The sequence below is a fragment of the Diceros bicornis genome, chromosome 14, assembly GCF_020826845.1.
Source record: "Diceros bicornis minor isolate mBicDic1 chromosome 14, mDicBic1.mat.cur, whole genome shotgun sequence".
NCBI lineage: Eukaryota > Metazoa > Chordata > Mammalia > Perissodactyla > Rhinocerotidae > Diceros > Diceros bicornis.
The window spans coordinates 45,876,629-45,899,205 of record NC_080753.1 but is presented as its reverse complement, the minus strand read 5'-3'; the positions used below and the strand labels follow the sequence as shown (position 1 = coordinate 45,899,205).

At 40.2% G+C, this 22,577-nt stretch overlaps 1 long non-coding RNA gene across 8 annotated transcripts in view; it reads left to right on the top strand.

Annotated features, from left to right (window-relative positions):
• LOC131414101 (uncharacterized) overlaps nucleotides 1-22,154 on the top strand; it is a 299,351-nt gene extending 277,197 nt beyond the window's left edge. For 7 of the 8 annotated variants that reach the window (XR_009222117.1, XR_009222118.1, XR_009222111.1 and 4 more), the window contains one exon: nucleotides 20,426-22,154. This is a non-coding gene — a long non-coding RNA (uncharacterized LOC131414101). The remainder of the gene's footprint in view (nucleotides 1-20,425) is intronic. The other variant, XR_009222113.1, reaches the window with a different exon arrangement.
• Nucleotides 22,155-22,577: the final 423 nt, after the last annotated feature.

Genomic DNA, 22,577 nt, shown 5'->3' with positions numbered 1-22,577 from the left:
TCGTGGGTCCATGATGTCATTTTCTCCTGGCTCCCCATCTAACTGTCTGATTAGTCATCCTCAATTCCCTTTGCTGAACTGTCCTTCTTTGCCAGTCTTTTTAGTGAGTGTCCCTCAGGGTTTCAGTTAGTTTTCTTCTTTACTTACTCTGTGTTAGGAGGTTCTTAATAGAAGAGTCTTCAAAGGAGAACTGTGAATGCTCTAAAATCATATTCTACCTATATGGTATAGGTTTGGGTATGAGCATCTGTCTGAGAAAAAGTTTCATAGATTTTATGTGATTCTCAAAGGCTGCAGAGACTGAAAAATGGTTAAAACCTCTCTTCTGTAATTACTGCATCGTCTTCTGTGCTGTCCCACTTCAAACCACTCCTATTTCTATGCTGTATTTTTTTCTCAGGCATTGGTGTCACCCTTGACCTAGGTTCTTAAAACGTCCTCCTTCCACATTCAGTTGTATACCAAATTGTCTCAATTATGATTCACAGATATAATTGGTCTATCACTATTTTGTCTTAATTAGATTCTCTGTCACCTACTTCTCACCGCTCTAGTCCAATTTGCGTAATATTTCCAGAAATATCTTTTGATATATCCTAAAATAAAAAACCTGCTCATACCACCCTTCCCTTCTTAATATTCTTCAGTAGATTTCTTCCTTCCCCCATACAGGTTAAATTCCAAGTCACTTGGATTATAAAAGCCTTTTTCAATGGAATTTCCCTTACTTATAAGAGTCCTCGGAACCCTTTGCAATTCTCCAGATGTTATGGTGCTGTTTCCTCTCCCTGCAATGAATGCCTCTCTGGTCTACCTGGGTGATTTCTGGTTATCTTTCAAAATCCAACTGGGCCATTACCCTGTCAATGAAGTCTTGCCTGGCCCCAACTAGAGTTAGGCATGGCTTCCCCATTGTCCTTACCTCCATTGTTGCATCAGACTACTCTGTCTCTTAACTTTTTTTTTTTTTTTTAAATGCCTCTCCCCGACAATGTAAGAGGCGAGGGAATTAGAGGCCAGTTGTCTTATCTGAGCATCCTCAATGCCCAGCACGGTGCTTCAGGACATGCTTTCTGAGGGACCACAAGCTCTCAACTTCAAGTGAGCATGAAGATATAAAAGACACTGTGGGTCATTTTCTGGATCAAACAAACAAATCAATCTTTTCCGATTCCCTTTTTGAGAGAGACTCCAACTCCTGTGATTAAAAATAGTTTTCATCTTTGAATTTCCCAGCACGATGCCTTCTGCACAAATGCCCATCATATGTAAAATATGTTGTAGTATGTATTATAATATATGTTATGCACTAGGAGAGAGGCTTATATGTATTTTATGAAACAAGATGAACAGCATATATAAGCATAAAATATATTTTCTCTAATAGGCCTTTTAAAAGAAAGGTAAATTCTGAGTATGCTAACAGCAGCTTTGGGGTAGTTGGTGTGTGACTTCCTTAAGATTTCAGTAGAAGTTTGGTATTTTGAAACTTTCCAGCAACGTTGCATACTATACAAGGAGAGACTTCCTCTCCTCCCCTCCCTCCCCCCAGGGATCCTATTCCCCTTCTTGCCAATGATTGAGACAATCATCAGACCAAAGCAGTTGGTATCTCTGTGCCTTAAATTTCATGGTGCCACACTTTAATAAAAATGATGGATCTTTTCCTTTTTTCTGAGATTTTTTAAGTAATTTATTAACAAGATGTGTCCTAGGGAAATATATTTTTCCTCCTATTACTATCTTAGTAACATTTTTTGCTAATGAGAAAGCTGGATCACAGAGAAGTTAAATTACTTTCCATGAAGTTTTTGTCATAGAATCATTAAGTGTTATATCATTAAAAGTTACAAAAATTTCTTCTAGAAAAAAATTGTCATGCTTAATAATCTATATTAATAGTTTATCCTAAGTCAACCTGGTAAATAGTTTCTAGCTACCATGAAGCCAGCACAAAGTGACAGTATCTTCTCACCCTCCGATCCATCAAGCTATCATCACTGTTTCATTTTGCTCCCTATATCTATGTAGACAAAGAAATAAGAGATTCTTATTCAGATTTTTATGAAAAATATAAAAGGGAAATGATGAAAATAGGAATAGAAGGAATTAATTTTCTTTCTGATGTCTATATCTTTCTTCCTAAAGGCTCTTAAAATATGAAGGGAACTAATTCTTTGATTGTGTTAGGTAGATTAATTGGGTGATGGGCGTTCTGTTTTTTTGTTACCTTTTCTGAATAATAAAGACTTCCTTTTCCTTTTATATGGTTTAATATTTGGGCTCCAATAGAGAGAATTGAAATCTAAGTGACTCTCTTTTACTGGAACCTTTGCTCAATCTTCCTTGCATTCTACAAAAAGTCCTGTTATGAAGCATCCGAATCAAAATTCTGCCTCCCTACCTTGTCGCCAACAATTCAGACTTGTCGTCAGTCTATTCTTCACTCTCTGAAACTGATTTGACTTATGTTAGTTTTGGCCACCCCGTGTGTATTTTCTTTTGTAAAAGAATGGAGCCTAGTTTTATGAATGCTGTACAGATGGATTTTTCTTTTCTTCCTGGAAGGAGTTTTGAAGGCTTGAACCATTTTTTCCTGGAGTATGTTAGAGTATAGCGACTTCTCAAGATGTCTGACCATGTCCGTGAAACTCTTGCATATCCTAGATTATTGAGTATCACGTGCCATAATTTAAAGTATGTTTTATGATCGCTCATTAATCCTCTCCATTGTAAGGGCTGATTGGCACATATAAGAAGCTGTGGGCATGAACTAATGGGCACACTCCCTTTAACATTGCTTCCTTAGAAGACAGATTGATGAAGGGGCCCCACTACTATCATGAAAATCAGGCTTGTCCTCTGGATACAGACTACTGTTCCCTCTGTTCTACTTGGATTCCTGTTTGTGGCGTTTGGTATCTCCTAGATTTCTGCTCACAGCTCTCCTGTGAACTTGCAGTATCTTTTCTGTGTTCGTGGTGTCGCTGACTAGATTATAGATAGAGCCAGCCACCTGCTTGCTGCATTGCAGGAGAGGCCCTGTATACATCATTTATCCATTTTTCTACCCCTGTTGAGTCCTGATTCAGCAATGACAATTTTAGGAGATTGAAGCTTGATTCTGTAAGCAGTACCTGTGCAAGAATATTTTCTTTTGAGCTTGATTCCTATAGACCAGTTCAAAGGTGCTACCACCTGCTCCCGTATTAGTTCTTTGAAGACATTTAAACAATGTTATTAATATATAGGCATGATGAGAAAGTATATCCAAATATAACTTGGATACAAGATTGCTGATTAAGAGTTAAATTGAATAAATCCCCACAAAGTGGATATGATTTATTATGAGTAATAGTTAACCAAAAATTTTTTATCAATACATGACTCAAGAGATTACAAAGCCCCTAGATTCTAATCAAGGTGGTCTCTGGGAAAAAATCTGAGAGGCAGGACTGGAACATAGTTACAATTTGCTAATCAGAAACATAATCAGAGTATTGTATCCTGTTTTGAGAAAGGCTGCATAAATATAACCAGATTAGTGACTAAAGAAGTTTAGAAAGGAAAGTCACGAAGGCGAATGTTGTTGATGCCCGTTGAAGCATAGTCTGGTGGAGAGGAATTCTAAATAAGGACTTGAACATTATTAGAAAAACTACTGATAAATTGAGCATCTATTGTGTGCCAGGAATGTGCTAAAAGCTTTATCTATGCTATTCTCAGAAATGTTCAAAATGACTTTTGAGTTACCCTTGCATTTTGAAGTATCTACATTTTATAGATCAGGAAAATAAAGCTCATTCAGGTTCAAGGATTAGCCTAGGTAATTTGCTTATTACCAAGCAATTGAGTTATAGAGCTGAGATTTGAACCCAGATTCAAAGCCTTTAAAGCCCACAGTCTCACCAACTGTGCTATATGACTTTCTTGTACCAACACTATTTCTCACAAATAGAAGAAACTTCCTAAGATCTTCTGAGTACTCGTATAACACACACAGTCATGCAGCCATCAGGACAATCAAGTTATAGAAGAGTTCCTTGCCCCCCAAAATTCCCTCATGTCACTTTGAAAATAATCCCTGCTCCCACCCCAAGCTCCTGGCAGCCATTAGTCTTTTTTCTGGTCCCGTCCATGTTTTTATGTAAGATTCACCAACCTGTAGCTGTTCTTGCCTGGGATGAAAATAGACATTGGTCAGATTGACAAGAATGTCTGGTTGAATTGGCAGTTGCACGTCTCATTGTAAATTAGTAGATTGACATTCTGATGAGATTGGCTTTCTATGTTGCTTACTTAGTGGGAGAGAATTCATTGATATGCTAAGTACAGGCATGTGTCTGCTTAAAAATATTCTTTTTTTTTTTTATAAAGTAATAAAATGGCATATGTCTATGTTTCTGTATTTGTGGGAGTGATGAATATGAGTCTGCATCTAAAAATATAGCTAAATTTATAAAGTCACGATGCCTGGTACACACCAACATCTTCTTTAAATATGATTCAAATTTATATTGGTAAAAAATATTATATTGGTAACCAAAAGAGGAATCACATTGAAACAAATATCCTAATCATATTGAGTTTCAGAGGGCTTTTTGTTTCAGTAAGTGTTTTGAACGTACTTCATTCATCCAACAACTATTTATTGAAGATCTTTACCAGGCTAGAGACTGGATGAAGAGGTGGGACATTGGACAGAGGGTAACACATTCTCAGTCAAAAGAACAGCATGTATGCAGTACCTGAAGTGAGAAGAACATGGCATATTGAGTTATGAAAGAAGGCAGAGAGAGCCAACGGAAGATAGGGAAGCCAGTGTGAGAATGGTCTGAGAGCAAACTGGAGAAGTAGGCAAGGCCTGGATCTATTACTAGTTTCTATGACATGTATTATGAAGAGTTCCTTTTACACACTGGCTCTACCTAAATATACATGAATATATTTGTTTTGCCTCTATCGCATCCTGACTGAGGAAGCTTACACTATCAATGTACCCTTTTCTCTCATGTATACTCAACTACTCCCTTTCAACTGGATCCTTTCCATTAACTTTAAAACTTGATTAAAGCTCTCTCATCTTACAACCAACCAACCAACCCTTCCTTAACTCCATGTCCCCCTACAGGTATTGTTTTCTTTTCTCCCCTTTACAGCCAAATTTGTTGAAAGCATTTCTCTGCCTTCATTTCCTTACCTTCCAATCACCTCTCTCCAGTTTTGTTTCCATCTTCGTCACTGCATCAAAACAGCTTTTCCTAAGTTGACAATGACCTTCTGTTGTCAATCCCATAGTCCCCTTCTTAGTAAACTTCTTAAGAGCATTAAAAAATATATGTCCTCTTTTTGAACACTGTCCTCTTGGCTTCTGAAGTATTTTAGTCTCCTCTTTTTCTTCATATTTCTGGCAATACATTCTCAATCTCCACTGCATTTAATCAGTTATTAAATATTGGTATCCTCAAAATCCCTCTTCTGTTTTACCCCTTACTATCTCCAAAATTAGTCATACCCTTCCTTGGCTTATTATGAGAGGTGATTTAGCATGACAAGTAAGACTACAGGCAGCAGGGACAGAGTGCCTTGGTTTATATCCCAGCTGTGTGACTAGGCAAGCGACTCAACTTCTAACAGTTTCATTATATGTTAAATAAGGAGAATTATAGTATCTGCCTCATCTAGTTGTTGTGAGGATAAAATGAGTTCATATACGTAAAATGCTTACTACAATGTCTGGCAAATAGCAGATGCCCCTTGAATGTTTAGCTGTAGTTATAATTTGTGAATGAAACCCGAATTTATATCGTCTACATACGTATGTATTCAGTTGCCTATAAACATCGCCACTTGCAGCTCTAAAGACACATCAAAGTCAATGTATCCAAGATCAAATGCATAGTATTCTGGTGCTTCATCCCCAGAAAAAAAAAGTCTTGGTACTCCTAGTGTTTCCTGCCTCAGTGAGTAGCTCAACCATCGTGTCACTTGCACAAGCCAGAAAAGTAGATCCCACCCCTCAAGATCCTTCTTTACTCTCATTTCCAATTTATCACTAAGCCCCGTCAACTTGACCCACTAAATTTCTATTAAAAGCTTTCATTTCTCAACATTTCCACTGACATAACCTTAGCTAGAGATACTATCATCTCTCATCTTGAGTACTACAGAAAGAAGTCTCTCTGTTTTTACTCTGTCTATTCATCGACCCCAGTAAATTCTCTGCCCTGTTGCCAGAATTCTCATTTTAAAAAGCCAACGTGTCGATCTCCCCTTTGCTTCAAACCTTTCCATGGCTTCCCATTACTCTTAGGATCATGACCAAAGTCCTTCACATGGTCTACCAGTCCCAACCTCTGAGGACTCTCCAACCCATCTGCCATCCCTGTGCTCCAGTCTGGTTTCAGCTGTTACATACACTGTGCTTTCCCCTACCAGAGACTTTTGTGCATGTACTTTCCCATGCTGGAAAGCTCTACCTGCTGCTGCCCTGTTCACTAATAAATTCTTATGCATCTGGTAGATCTCAGCTCAAACATCACTTATTCAGGAAAGCCTTCCCTGACCTCCTGGTCTACTTCAAGTGACTATGCTATAAACTCCCCCAAACTATATTCTTCTCTTTCAGAGTGCCTCAATTTTTCATTGTAGTTTAGTCTGGGGGGTCTCCAAGAGCACCTTCAGGCCCAGTTATTTGCCTGAAGGACTCAAAGAACTCAGGAAAGCTGTTAGACTCACTGTTATGGTTTATTACAGTGAAATGAGACAGATTAAAATCAGCAAAGGGAAAAGGTGCATGGGTGGAGTGCGAGAGAGGCCAGGCATAAGCTTCCAGTTGTCCCCCCCCCAGTGGAGTAGCACGTGCGGCACTTGATTCTCTTGGCAATGATGTGTGACAGCGTATGCCAACTGTTGCCAACCAGGGAAGCTCACTTGAGCCTTGGTGTCCAGGGCTTTTACTGGGAGTCAGTCATGTAGTTCATGCAGCACTTTAGCTACTCAGTCTCCAGCCCCCTGGAGGTCAAACTGATATTGGGTGGACCAAATCCTCCTGCATACAAAAACAGGTGTTCATCATAAATCCCACTGTTAGTATAGATTACCTGGTGTGGCCCAAGGCCTCAGGCTTACAAAGACATGCTTATCTGGTAGGATACTCCAAGGACTGAGAGGTCATCTCCCAAGTGCCAAGCCAAGGGCCACTCCTGAAGATTTGGGGAATGTGCAGGGTTTGCAGAATAACCAGGCTGCTGCTGAGTTATTCCTTTCCTGCACAAGTTTCAATAGTGCTATTATTTGATTAATGACTATCTTCCCAACACACTATATGAGAGTAAAATCTGCAACTGTTTTTACTCAGTGTCGTATATGCAGCCTTTATCATGGTTGCTGACTGATAGCAGGTGCTCTGTAAATATTTGTTGAATGAATGAATAAAATCTACTTTTTACTGTCTTTATTTCCTTCCAGTCTATACTGTGTTCTATGTCTTTCTGTCCCACGGCTTTCATGTACTTTTTCTTTATTATGGAGTCTTGTCACACATTTTATGCCTAAAGTTACTTTGTGCTAATGAATGATATGTAGTAAGTTCCTAAAATATTTACTATACTCCTATAACTCCCAATTATATTTCTATACCTCCAAGTATTACCCTATCTATCTTTTAAACAATTTTAAAGGGGCAAATGTTTTTCACAATTACACCTGAAATACACATAGTGAGTATATTGGATTGTGTGATACCCACTTATATCATTAAAGTTATTTCTAAGAGAGTGAGGTATTGACCCAGCATCTGTTGTAAGAATTTCAGTAACCAAGTCATGCTTAACTTTGAAGCCAGTGACTATATATTGAATTTTGTCCTAGCTATATCAGAAATAAAGGGAGAAGTCCCGGGGAATGAGAGGGTATGTCCCCATTTTCTCTGTAAGATAGAATGGTAGAAATGTCCTCCTGATCATCCTTAGTGTCTTAGTCTTCAAGACATGAAGACATGACATCCACGTACTTTTGCTCCACCCACAATTTCTTTGCTCCTCCAGGAGACAAAAAGGTAGCAGGCCCATTTGAGCTATGAATTTGAATAAGTCTCTTTTCAAAATTTATTTATTGTGATGGTATTGGATTATAGCCCGAAGTATAAAATAAATATCCGTGAATCTATACTAATATAAAAAAGTGATTGAATAAATAAATAAATAAATGGGAGAGAAGAAATAATAATACCTTGCAGAAGAATTCCAAATAATTTATGTAGATATTCTGCCCACAAGTAGATGGGACATAACTCCCCACTCCTTAGTGTGGGCTGCACATAGTGAATTCTTTCCAGAGAGCTCAGTATGGGGGAGTGGGGTGGGGTGAGGAGGAAGAATAACTTGACTGTGAGAATCTTGCCTAACAGCCAGGTGATGAAGGTTCACAACAATATAAGGCATGTGGATGGTACGTATCCTTAATATACTGTGATGAGAATGGCAGTGTCACTTCATCTCTGTGCTTTTCCTCCCCAGAGCCCATAACCCCAGTCAAACCATGAGGAAAACATCAAACCAACCGAAATTGAAGGGCATTCCACACAATACCTGAGCAACACTCAAGATCATCAAAAACAAGGAAAGTCTAAGAAACTCATAACCAACAGGCACCTAAGGACACATGACAGATAAATGTAATGGGATGCCCTGCATGGGATCCTAGAACAGAAAAAGGACATTAGGTAAAAATTAAGGAAATCGGAGTAAAATATGGACTTTAGTTAATAATATTGTGTCAGGGCCGGCCCCATGGCTTAGCGGTTAAGTGCACGCGCTCCACTACTGGCGGCCCGGGTTCGGATCCTGGGCGCGCACCGACACACCGCTTGTCTGGCCATGGTGAGGCCGCATCCCACATACAGCAACTAGAAGAATGTGCAACTATGACATACAACTATCTACTAGGGCTTTGGGGGAAAAGAAAGAGGAGGATTGGCAATAGATGTTAGCTCAGAGCTGGTCTTCCTCAGCAAAAAGAGGAGGATTAGCATGGATGTTAGCTCAGGGCTGATCTTCCTCACACACACAAAAAAATAATAATAATATTGCATCAGTGATTCATTGTGACAAATGTAAGATGTTAATAATAGGGGATACTGGGAACTTTCTGTACTATCTTTTTGATTTTCCTATACAAAACTATTCTAAAATTTAAAAAATATTAAAATTTTTTTCTGTGATAAAGTGTTTCAATTTGATCTTAATGTTTAATGGAATTTGCTCATCAGCTTTATTTGTTTGATCAAGAATTACCTCAAGTTGGAGTTACTCAGATTTTTTAATGTGATTGTGATAAGGTGGATTTTTCTACAACAGGCACAGAAACCATTACATCATTGTTTAATTTGGGGGAAATAATTCAATGTTTTGTGATTATGAATTTCTTAAGATTCTTTAAGAAACTAGAAAGATTCTAAGATGTTATGAGTCACAGAGTATATCTAGTTTAGAAGTAACAGGACAAAGCCATTAAATTAGCTAAATAAATTGGCACAAAATCAAAAACAGTATTTTTGAGAGCATGAGTCCAGACAATGTGTCTGTAAGACAGACTTTACAAACTTAGTTTGATTAATTTTTGTTTTTCTGAGGATATGATTCTTTTCTGTAATTATCGTTCTCTTTTCCCTGACAGGCTATCTAGTACTGGCCGCCTTAAGCTCCCTGTGAATTGAGTTATTCTCAATAATACTCTGTGTTACGAAGGCATGATTTGAGTGGCTGTCCACTGTGATCTGGTTATTTGGAGCTTTACATAAAACAGGTGGTTCTTCCATCTCATCAACATTTCTTATTATCTAGAATTCACCATCCTTTTGTCTGTGGCCCATCGTACTTAGTCCATCACAGATGTGGCTCTGTGCTATAGCTTGCCCCAGTTTATTTGACTTCTCATTTGCATCTTGGTCGTTTCTCCTAAGTAGTCTAAGTCCCCTTGTTTTCAGACTTTATCAGAGCTCCTGCTATGTGGTTATGTGTTTACTTACACTCTGATTAACTCCCAAAAGGCTTTGCAGCGGCTAATTTCATTTGTTTAGCTCTGAGATGACCCAGGCAACTCTGATTCCCATCAGAGATGGCATTTACTTTCAGCAGGCGTGGGACTGATGCCCATCGCCAAAGAGCAAGCAGCTCTGCTCTGTGATCCTGATGCCGCTCAAAGGTCCATTCCTAATGACCCAGATGCCCGGGGTTTGGTCTTTTTTCCTCAGACCTCCTTCCTGATCTTTTTTCATTTAGATGTTGCTTTGAACTTGAACTGTTGTGCTAGGTCTAATCTCAAGAGCACAAGCTTTAGAATCAAACAGAGTAAGGTGTGAATCTTGCCTCAATCGTTTGTTAGATTTTTCATCTTGAGGACGTTACTTAATCTCTGAGGCTCAGTTTCCTCATCTGTAAAATGACAATAATAATAGTGGACTTGAAGAGTTATTATAAAAGTTAGATAAAATGTTTCTAAAGCTCCTCTAGAAAACTTGATTCTATATCATCGATGCTTTATAAATACTCACTGTCATCAGTATGATTATTTGATTTGGTTTATCTACCTCACCTTCTCCTTATCTAGCTCCTTCTAGCTGGCTCTCTACTGTTGCCAGCCATGTCTCAGCCCCATATGTTGATTTATCCATTCACATGTTTTTCTAGTCACTCTCTGTGGTATGAGCAAACTTGTCAACTTTTGTACCTTGCTTTAATTTTCCTTAAAACTTTGTAGGATGTTATTTGAATAGTTCTCACTGTTCAAGTGTAAACATGTCATTAGAAATGTTATATTTGCTTCCTTGCATTTTGCTGTCTGTTGTTTTTATAACGTGAAGAGCTGGGCAGACCCAAGAGTGGACTCTGCCTTGGATTTGTATTTGCTGTGTCTGGGGTCAGATGGGAGAGGAGAGAAAGAAGGAAGAGATGTGAGGCAGAGTAATGGACTCTGCTGCAAGCACCCTGGAGCCCAACTGACTGAATTTGTAGCCTGGCTCCCCCACTTATTAGCTGTGTGGCCTTGGTCAAGTTACTTAACATCTCTGTTGCTGCTGTTTCCTCATCTGTAAAATGGGAAGAAAAATAGTACCTAACTCATAGGTTTCCTTGTGAGGATTAAATGTGGAAGGCTCAGAGCACTGCCTAGCATGTATGAAGTAATAATTAAATGTTCAATATTAGAATTATTCCTTTCCCAAGGTTTCACAACATTTACTACGTTAGATAATCTTACTGATAGATGTGGCTTGTTACAGCCTCAGTAACTTCTAAGTAATAGGCTCACCTTTATCATTTTAGTATACTAATACAAATAAAAGTTTGTCCTTTTAAAGTAGTCATACCATTGTGTTGATATATGAACATTTTTGAATAATTATTTAAAAATTTTCTTTAGGTTCTGCAAAAAAATATTCTTTTGAATATCCTCAGTAATAACAAACCTTTGTCTTTTGAATTAGTTTATCAAAAATTAGAGCCAACTTTATAAATTTAAGTGAATGATCTATGTTGACAATCTCTTCTATATATTTGTATAATTTCATAAATTTGTATAATTACAAAATAAATTTGTATAATTACATAAATTATATAACTTTATAATCTTAGTGAAATATATACACATAATATCAATCTACATATAAAATATGTGTGTACTTGAGAGGGAAGTGTCAAGAACCAGTGTTTAATATAAAACTGAATTATTTTCACGAAGAAAAAGTCAATCATTGAGCCACAGTTCACTTAAAAAAAGTCATGTAAGGCCAGCCCCGTGGCTTAGCGATTAAGTGCGTGCGCTCCGCTACTGGCGGCCGGGGTTCAGATCCCGGGCGTGTACCGACGCACCACTTCTCCAGCCATGCTGAGGCCGCGTCCCACATACGGCACCTAGAAGGATGTGCAGCTATGACATATAACTATCTACCGGGGCTTTGGGGAAAAAAAAAAAAAAGAGGAGGATTGGCAATAGATGTTAGCTCAGAGCTGGTCTTCCTCAGCAAAAAGGGGAGGATTAGCATGGATGTTAGCTCAGGGCTGATCTTCCTTACAAAAAAAAAAAAAAAATGTCATACAGAGGTCCAGCCCCAGTGGCCTAGTGGTTAAGTTCTGCGCGCTCTGCTTTGGCAGCCTGGGTTTGGTTCCCAGGCGCAGACCTACACCACTCGTTTGTTAGCAGGTATGCTGTGGGGGCAGCTCACATAAAAGGAATAAGAGAGGAAGATTGGCAATGGATGTTAGCTCAAGGTGAATCTTCCTCAGCAAAAAAAAAAAAAAAAAAATCCAGCAGAATATCTCTCATGTTCTAGAATTTTTTTTTAAAGCGTAATTGAATTGTTGACCTGATGGGATGAATTCTACTTAAACCATGCATTCAGGCAAATGAAGGAAAAATAAACATCTTTTTTCTTTCTGATTCTGGCAGTCTTTTCTTCACTTCCATATTTTTACCTTTTTTTTTTTTTTTTTTGCTGAGGAAGATTCACCCTGAACTAACATCTGTGCCAGTCTTCCTCCACTTTGTACGTGGGTCGCCGCAACAGCATGGCTGACGAGTGGTGTAGGTCCACACCCAGGATCCGAACCCAAGAACCTGGGCCACTGAAGCAGAGCATGCCAAACTTAACCACTACACCATGGGGCCAGCCCCCATATTTTTACATTCTTAAAGACACCGTAACACTATGGCACTGATCTTGAGGGACTTGTGGAAAAGACCATCAGATGCAGGGGAGCCATGCTCCAATGAGATGCTCCATCTAACTAAGTCTCGGGTGTATACCTGTCTCCTCTATTGTCTGAGAAAGCTTCACTGCTTTAGCAGCCAATGATATATCTGTATGCAGTTGGCATCCTAAAACACGGCCATTTCAATTACTTTAAAACTTCCTCTAGAAGTCGGCCTCACTACTTGAATGGAGATGTGGTCATTTGTGCAAATTGCATTTTGGAGTCTCCACTATATATTGGTGATAAAGCTAGTGTTTACAACTTTTGTTTATTTCAAATACTATTAGGCACTTAATTATGTAACAATTTGCTACCTAGGTATATTTTGCAAGTGCCAAAAAGCATCAGTCTGTCTCCCCAACGCTGCCTATGTCCGGACTACACGTGCATCACACAGCTGTGGCTTCTCGTTCAGGCTCTCTGATGTGCTGCATGACCCTTGCTACTTAAGCCCAGGGTCTCAGCTTGAGAACTCTCTGCCTGGCTCCCAGAAAGTGATTTGAAACTGAGACAATATTGTTGCACTAGGGGCTCTAGGATGAAGCTTCTAAGAATGAGACAATATGACTTATGGATCTCCAGGATCATAGACAGCTAGGATAGTATACGTGTTGAAAACAGAAGACCTCAAAAAACCAAAAAAGCCTCTGACACATAAATAGAGAGTATTAGAGCCTGGACACTCAGAGACCTCCTTGCTTTACAGAGGATGATGTGGAGGCCAGAACGGTGAAGAGACATGCACAAAGAAAGTCTGGGCCAAAACTGGGCTCTGATTTCCAGAAAATCAAGCCCTCCTTTCCAATTTTTAGTTTTAGTTTTTTTGATCTAAGAGAAAAATTGCATAGTCTAATAACGTACTTAGCAAAAAGTTCAACTATTGTGCTCTGTCAGGTTAATGTTAGGAGGGTTGGATGTATCTTAGAATCTCATCATGGAGTTATTTTTACTCTAACAAAGATCTCAAGATGAGCTGTTCTTCTGTTATGACCATATGCCATCATTCCCTCCCTTCTAAGAATGTGAATAGTATTCCCATTGTGAAAACTGATGATTGACACCAAGCAACTCTGTCATGGCTGTAGTTAAAAAATGTGAAAGAAATCAGATCTTTTCAACCTAAAGGTTCTCTCTGTTTAGTTAATTAAAGACATTTTCAGAAGACATTTGGATTATGAGAAAGCGATGATATCACATTATGACATTTATTTTATTCCTTACCCCAAGAATCTCAGTAATTGGTTCACTTGTTCAAAACTGTTATTTTATCAGAGGGTAAAGATTCCAGGACCCCCAGTCCGACTTACCTCATTTATCTAATTGGCATATTCTTTTAAATACAACTCTGGGCATATGAACTTTTTGATTCATGAATATGCCAGTCACTTGTTTTGAGACAATTTAACATAAAACTTATCTAATTGCAATGAAAGTCTCTAGGAAACTTTAGCCAAGTGTTAATATTTTATTTATGCCATTGTATTAGAAAATAGATTTTAGAAATTTAATTAAAATTCCACATAAACATAAACTGTTTGAGTGTTGTGTAGCTCAGGGTGCATACTGTCAAGGTTGTCACTTTGCAGCTGAAGAAAGTAAGGTCTGGATAAAAATAAATGGCTCACCTATGGTCATATAGCAAATAGATAGTTCCTGTCGAAATGGGTACCAGACCTAGAGCTTTTGACTTCAGTCCGGTATTCTTCCTACTAGGCCAGGCTGTTTTACCTAATCAGAGGTGTTTCATTCAATGCAGTGCTGCTGTGATGTAGGAAAAACAGAAGGTGTACTCATTGCCTTCTAACAACTCATGTCGTCCTGAGTATTACATCTTCCCGAGAAGGAGACAGGTGTATTTACACATACATTCATGATTCCTTCAAGGATGGTTTACCACTTCTCCTTTCCTTTTTATTTACGTTTTTAATACCATAGAATCTGATCATACGTGGCAACCAAAAAACAACAACAAAAGAAAAACGGTCAAATAATTGCACAAAGTCACTATCTGATGATGGCAGCGAGGTGATTTAGGTAGAACATGTATGAACAAAGGCATAGGTAAGCCCAATGTGTCACCAATGTGATTTGCTCCCCCAGGAAAGCAAAGGCAGGTTATCTACACTAATTGAGATCTGGTCTCTTAGAACGATGGAGGTGAGAGTACAGTTTCCTTTGTGTGGCCACACTGTGGGACCTTGTGTTCTGTTTTGTGTGACACATTGTTCAAAGAGCTACTGATTAGCTGGAATGTATTCATAGGCTTGGAAATGGGATGTTGCATAGAGTAGACGTCACAGAGTAGTGGCTAAAGACACTGCAAATATTTTGTGAAGGGAAGAAACATCTGAGTGGGTGATGACAGATTCCCTCTAATATTTGAAGGACCGTTGTGTGGAATAATAGACTTGAGCTCCCAAACTTCTAAATTGAGGGCCAGTAAACAAGCCACAGTGAGGCTTCTCAACTACTATGGAATCAGACCTTTTGGCTCAGGGCTTTTAAATAATCAGCCTATTGCATTCAAAAGATGGAATGGCCTGTCTCCCTCCCAGGGCACTGTTGTTTTCAGCCACTGGAGGTGTTCCCTCTGAACCTGGATGGTTGCATGGAGGAGAGCTTTTAAAGGGCAGCATTCACAATTCAGATTTGCTGTTGGACCAGATGACCTTTAAGGTGCTTTCCAGCACCTGGGGTTTTATGATTCTATTTCTGTTATGCGTCGATGCTGGCTGTGTGTCACATTGTTTGAACCAAACACTGAGAATGGACAGGAGCACAGTTTGGAATGTTGATGGTGCTCACATCTATTTTGTGTTTCAATTTCTGGAAGCGGTCTTTGTCTTTGAGGCAGTTTGGTTCCTGACCTTCTGTAACATTTGGAGCCCAGCCACACTGTCTTTGTTTACTGTAAAGAGCATGGAAAAACCGACTTCCTGACAGTGCTCGGCAAAGTGTAAGGTCAAACCACTCACAGGTGAACAAACACGGTCCTTCCACCTTAAAATTGCTGTTTGCCCCCTGTAACATGGACCAGGGTAATAATACTGGGTAACAGAAAGAGGGGAAATCAGTGCTCTGCCAGCAGCCAGCAATTTGTCACTTTGTCATTCTGCTTTGTGAAGAGCTGATCTTAATTCAGCATCCATTTGGGGGAAGTTAGGAAACATGGCATGCAATTTGACGTCCTCTAGCAACCTACTAAATAAGCCTATAGAACCTTCTACACCATCATCACTATCGTCATTAATATTTCCCAGGATTGCAGAGATAAAGCGTAGCATTCTTATTCACTTAAGGGACTTAAGAGTCACATTCATTGAATATTCATATCATCCAAGCTATTTCTTTTATGGTAAGACCTCAAAGTGGCCTAGATGGGTTGGCTTCCTTTCGAGAAGGCATATCCATTTTTTACTAACCTCTGCTATTCTTTACTGTCATCAAAAACAGTAGGTCCCCTTTGTCAAAGGAAGGGGAAGTGTCTTCCTGGGTAACGGTATTGTAAGCTCTTTAAGGGCCTAGACAGTGCCTCATTCATTTTATCCCCCTCCCATAATGCTTAATAAACCATCTTATAAGAGCAGGTCCACATAACACACTTGTGTAAATGTCACTGAATTAAACAATGATTTTGCTTGCATATTTACCCGTTTACTCAAAATCACTTATTTGTGAGATCCAAGTTTTCTTAACATTTAATTATTAGAATTAACCTAAAGTGATATAAATAAAAATATTCCCCAAATAATTTCACATTGTTTTCTTTTTTCCTTCAAGAACGTGGGAATAAATTTGGCTTTGACCATATTTTTTTGTCTTCTTTTTTTTTTTTTTTGGTCTCGAATGTAAGCAGGCTCTTGAAATGCCCTAGTTAACTAACATTGCTCTTCACCTCCACTTAGAGATGATATACTAGCCTTTTACTAAAATATATCTGGGTATTAAAAGCCCAATTCTTTACTGCTGATGAGAAAGATTATTAACACTTTTTTTTTTCCAGCTATAATATGAGGCAATAACACCCCTTTTTACTTCCAGAGCCAGAGGCAGTATGTCATATTAACCTTCATTAACTGCCTAAGAAATGAGCTATGTTTGTTAATTTAGCATTCTGGTTTGCTAAAATTGTGTGAGAAGACTGATAAACTTCTGTGGTTTCTCCCTTTGATTTATATAAGAGAATGGTAAAGTATGTTAGCATACTTATTTTATTGCTTTGGTAAATGTAGCATTTGGATTAGGAGCTAGACCTGGATGGGATGGGTCTGCAGGTGGTGGGCAAAGATTGAAGTGGCTGGAGCAGAGCAGAGCGAGCACCCCCTGATCTAAATAGGCCTGAAGAGGAGCATTGGAGTTGTGTGGTGGGAGAAAGCAGGTATCATCAAAAATCTGGGCCAAAAGTGGAAGGAGAAAATTCTATTTCTATGCATATAATTTCATGATGGTCCTTTCCATTTGGATGTCCTATGAAATACTAAATTCTCTATAGTTTTTCTTTATATGTAGCATTGCTTTTAATTTTCCCATTTCTACCTCCATTACTTTGATTCATTCATCATTTTTTAAAAATGTGTCAAGCGTTATGCTAGCTACTGGAGAAACAGAGATTAATGACACAACTCCTAAGCTCAAGGAATTGCTTTCTTTACTTATCCGGGCTTAAAAAAAATGTGCAGGCAACTTTGCTATCATCATTCTCCCCATTCCCCAAGAATACCTCAGTAATGTCATTTCTTTCTTCACAAAGCCTCCAGAACCCATCTCAATTTTTCTGCTACTACTACCAGAGTTCAGGCACCATCCCCTTTTAGTCAGGCTATTGCAGGAGCCTCTTTATTACTTTCCTTGTATCCAATCTCCCTCCTCCCTCTGTCAGTCTGAATCATGGCTACCAGACTCATTCTCCTACAATTTGGTTGTTCCCATGGCTTATTATGAGGGTAAATGCCTTAGTCTTGGCAATGTGGCTTTCCTCAATCTAGTCCCACTTCTACAAAACTAATACCCTACTTGAACTAAATTGATCCCTTCTTGCACCTTCAGGCATAGTTACGTAGTCTCAGCTCTCTGCTTTCCCTCCCACTGGTTTTCCAACTCTAAGGCAGTACAGCTTGGTGGTTAAGAAGATGTGCTCAGGGACCAGAAGTGCTTTACCACTTACTTGCTGTGCGGTGGTGGCCGAATTACTTAACCTCTCCTTTGTGCTTCTCTTCTATATCATTAAAAATAGCTTATTAAAGCAATACTTCCCTCATAGGATTATTAAGATGCAGTGGCTTCACGGATGTAAAATGCTTACAAGAGACCCTGGCACAGAATAAGTGCTAGTGTTTTGCTATTGCTGTTGCTATTATTGTTATGACCCAAACTCCACCCCCTACCCTGGCCAGACACTTCATAGCTCACTGCCAACCCCAGGGTTCTTTGGGGACCTTTCCTGACATTTAGGCAGAAGTAATCCTTCCCCTCTCAGCCCTTCTATGGCACTACTTATCCAATGCTCATTTAGCAGACAGATTTAGACCTATTTATTGTTTTTATAGGCAATAAAACTTGGATAGCTAGCAATTCAAGATAGTAAATGGTTAGTGCCAATAGAAAAAGTAGCGGAGGTTCCATAGATTATACATTCTCTGAGGGCAGGGACAGTGCCTCATGTGTCTTTGTTTCCCTTACAGTGCTTTATGCCTAGTTACGAACAAAAGTAAGCCAAAATTATGTTTTTCTTCTAACTCAATGGATTATGTATTCAGAGGATCAGGAATAGACGTCTATTTAAATAATGTACAATCAGATACTAATTTGGTGTCTTTACTGGTAGCATATGAATGTGAAGAAATAATGACCCATCTTCAGTTTTGGACAGAGGGTTTTTCAGACCATCTGGATAGGGGTTCTGGACATCATTGACATGGTGTCTAGTAGGATTAGTTTGGTGGCAGGCTGCCAGATGGACTGGAACGAAAAGAGGGAGACCAGAGAGAAGATTGTTGAGTGTGAGAGCATGAGTGCCTGAGCATGAATGGAGAGGAAATCTTAAGTTCAAGGTTAGTTTGTAAGGAAAGAATCCACAGGACTTGGGAATTCTCTATGAGGATGATGGCGAGGGGAGTGAAAAAGTGACAGCTGGGTTTCTTCCTTGCATAACTTTGGAGTATCCAAACTGGGAGAAGGTCGTCTTCAAAGGAAAAAAGATATGTGTATTTACGAGACTATGAGCTCCATGATGGCGGAAACCATGCCCACCTTGCTCACCACTGGATCCCCAGCATCTAGAACAGTTCCTGACACACACACACAATTGGAGGCTAATAAGTGCATCTTGAATGAATTAATTGCCACTTACCTTGATATCTACACAGTCGAATAAGGCAGGTTGTGGACAGTTCTCGCTGCCTGTTTAACAATTCTCTGGTTCTAGTTAGCTGGCATGATCAATTTTTCTAAAAAGGCATACGTCTCACATCATGGACTATAGGTCCCAAATAGGCAACTTGTTTAATTCCAGGATGAGTGACGGAATCTACAAGACCCTGAGGCCATCTCTCGCCTACATGCCTTAATGTAGATAGTAAAATGGAGCTGGCAGAGCAGCACCTCTGCAGAAAGGTGCTCCGGAAAGCAATTGTTTGCTCTCGCCCTGCTGAGAAGTAGCAATATCTGTGTGGCTTAAGGGCTCTAGCTGCAGCCATGAACAGCGTTCGAAAAATATCACTACCATTTGCCAGCATGAGATGCCAAACTGCAAATAAGAGGCATGTCAATTCAATGAAGCAGAAACATTTCGCTTGTTTTTAACGATTATTTGCGGGAGAACTTTATGATGTGTTTGTATGCCTTTAAATAAGAAGTTGCATTTTTTGAAAATGATGAAAACCGTCTTGTCTCTTTTCCCTACAAAGGAACAAGCTTTTCCCACTTGGGTGAATATTGCCTGCACCACTCACCGAAGAAAGGGAGCGGTCTTGGCAAGCATCTTATTAGTCTAAAAATAAATTATTCAGAATGGAGGTTCAGATACAGATTGCAGGGAGAGATAATAGAATTGGTTTTCCAAGCCTGATCATGCTATGCAGACATGGTGTGTGCTTTTCAGGAATCTACTTAAGTGGAATCAGCTTTGACTAATACAAACTAGAAATAATATTGCTGCCATCCAGCTAGTGTCCGCGGTACAGCATCCTCAACATGTCTTCAAGTATCCATGGGCTCTTTAGTTTATGTAAGTGTGCATATATAAAAGTATATGTGCGTTCACAAGCTTTTCTTCAGAGATACATTCTTTTCATTGTTCTTTTAAGGAAATTTCTTCCTGGCAGCGTGAGAGGGGCATGTCTCGCTTGAGATGTGTCTCCCTCCTGCTCCCCGCCCCCACCGCCTCAGCGAAATAGTTGACCACATCAGCAGCCGACTCCACTTGTCATGTGGTTTCTCATGTGATGCTGGGTCTGCAGCACTTTGGAGCAAGAGCCTTTGTGACTCGGCACTCATGGACAGTAGCGTTCAGGGACAGAAGAGATTTTGGAGGGGGCGGGGAGGCCCATAAACGGAGAAATGGCAGAAATAAAAGTCGCATGAAGTACTCTGATCTATGTATTCCTTTTTTTTTTGAAATTTGATTTTAACTCTTGCTTTTTTATGGTTTGTGTCTGTTTTTTCCACCCCCACAGGCACCGAGCTGCGCTGTTTTGTGTTTCTTTTCTTTTTTTTTTTTTTTAATTCTGAAGCCAGACCATCTTGCCTCACAGTTCCAGGGCTGCATCGCTGTGGGCACGCCAAGCTTCCCCTGGTTACCTGAGCTGCTTCTGCTGTCTCCCCGCCTTGGCTTCGCCGTGGTGCATCCGAACCCGGAGTCGGTGGTCTGCGCAGTGCGGAAGAAGGACCTGCTCATGGAGCTCTGGCCAGGGCCCCCTCGCTGCTGGATGAGGGGACTTGAAGGACAGGGTGAACCTGCAGAAGACCCGGGGTGGGATGGATAGAAAGGACGCCAAGGACCGGGGAAGGGGACGTTAGGAATGCTATCCGTCCAATGCCCACCGATCCTCCGCCGGGCAAGGGCAGCAGCTGCCCCTGCCGTGGGCACCCAGCTCCGGCTGCTCCCAGGGATTAGTCTGGGGGGAAACCCATGCCGAGCTGTGGTGGCATTTTACCTGAGAGTGGAAGTGAAGATGGATAAAGCAGGTATCTGACGTATCTGCCTGAGGAGGCAGAGTTGGTGAAAGGCAGAGTCAGGGAGCGCATGAAAAGCAAGAGGAGATGCCGAATGCCGTTTGACTGTCTGCCGCTCGCTCTGCATTCTCATTCTAGGGAGGATGGCATAATTTATAACCCAGTACATGGATGGAAGAACTGTAAATTGTAGTGTGGATGGCCCCGGTGCTGTCAAGGAAGAAACTGATGGGCTCGGTGACTGTACCAGTGTCCCCAGAGAAAATAGCAGCCTGGCAGCATGGATTTAAATGCATGTGCATGCATGTAGAGACATGAAAAAGAAGAGATTTCTAACCATTTTGCACAGGAAGTCTGTCACATTGCTGGATCGGGCTTGATTGCATCTTGTATTTTCAGCTTCAGCTCAACACCCATTTCCTGACTAGCTAGAGAGCATAGCCAAGGCAGCTGCATGCAGAATTTTCTTGTTACTGTGAAAGCAAGCCCCCTCAGCTTTAACTCCTTGAAGTTCTGAGTGCTCTGTGCTTTGCTGGGACCGATTGTGGGGTTTTGTTTTCTTCTTCTTCTACAAATCCCTGTAAACACAGCTGTATTCAGTATGGTGAAAAATTCTATCCTGTAAATAGAAATCTGATCAATTTAATCAAAATAAATGTATCCCAGATGACTTTGAGACCAGCTGGCTACCACAGGCTTCAGATGCTAAATGTTCAATGGAGATGAAGGCAGTGTTATATTTACATGTTTTAGAATTCCAGGATCAGCCTATAATTGAAAAAAGAAATCCTTTTCTAAGGAAGAGAGGTAGTCCTACCAGCTTGCAGCTAGATGGTTAGTACAGGTGCCAATGCTGTTCATGTGATTTGGGAGTTTGGGGTGTTGCATTTCGCAGGGTGTGAGCCGTGTGGCAGAGTATCGCCATAGTCAGTGCGTGTAGAGAAAGCGTGCATCTAACTTGCTGTATGGAGAGGCCAGTGCCCTGGGAATAGCCTCTGGTGAGGTTGGGGGAGGCACTTGAGGCTTATTTTGGATTCAGATGAGTGAGCTGTGGTGCTCCAACCCTAGCTTGGTAGAGTCAGCTCAAAGCTGGGGATGAGGAGCTTTCCCAGTTGTCATGGGGAGCTCTTCTGGGACGCCCGTCTGGCCTTTCCACTGTTTGTTACTATTTCTACAAAGGCTGCTCTGTGTTGGATTATGTTTGGCCAGCTGTTGATGCATTCCTGCGGGTGGGGCTGGGTGGGGATCTTATTACTGTACTTGCAAACTGTAGATCCGTGTGCATGAGGAGTAGGGAAGGAATGGAAAGAAAGCAAGTTGGAGAATCTGATCGCTCTTACCGCTTTCTCCAGATAGTCCTAGAGTGAATCTAGAAAGGCTTAAAGTGGAAAGGGAATAATGGAGGTGGGGGGTTACGGAAAGAGAATGAAGCTGAGCACAAGCACATAGAAAAACAGACTTAGAACTTCAAAGCTGCATAGACAAGCAGAATGTCAGCAGCTTGTAATTAGCGGTTCATGGTTGCGTCAGTGACTGTGTCTCTCCAAGAATAACTATGTGATGTGTGCCACAAAGTGAAGAAGATAGTCATAACTAAGTTATCAAACCCAGTTCAAACAAGGGCAAATGGATTAGAGAATTTTCTATATTTGT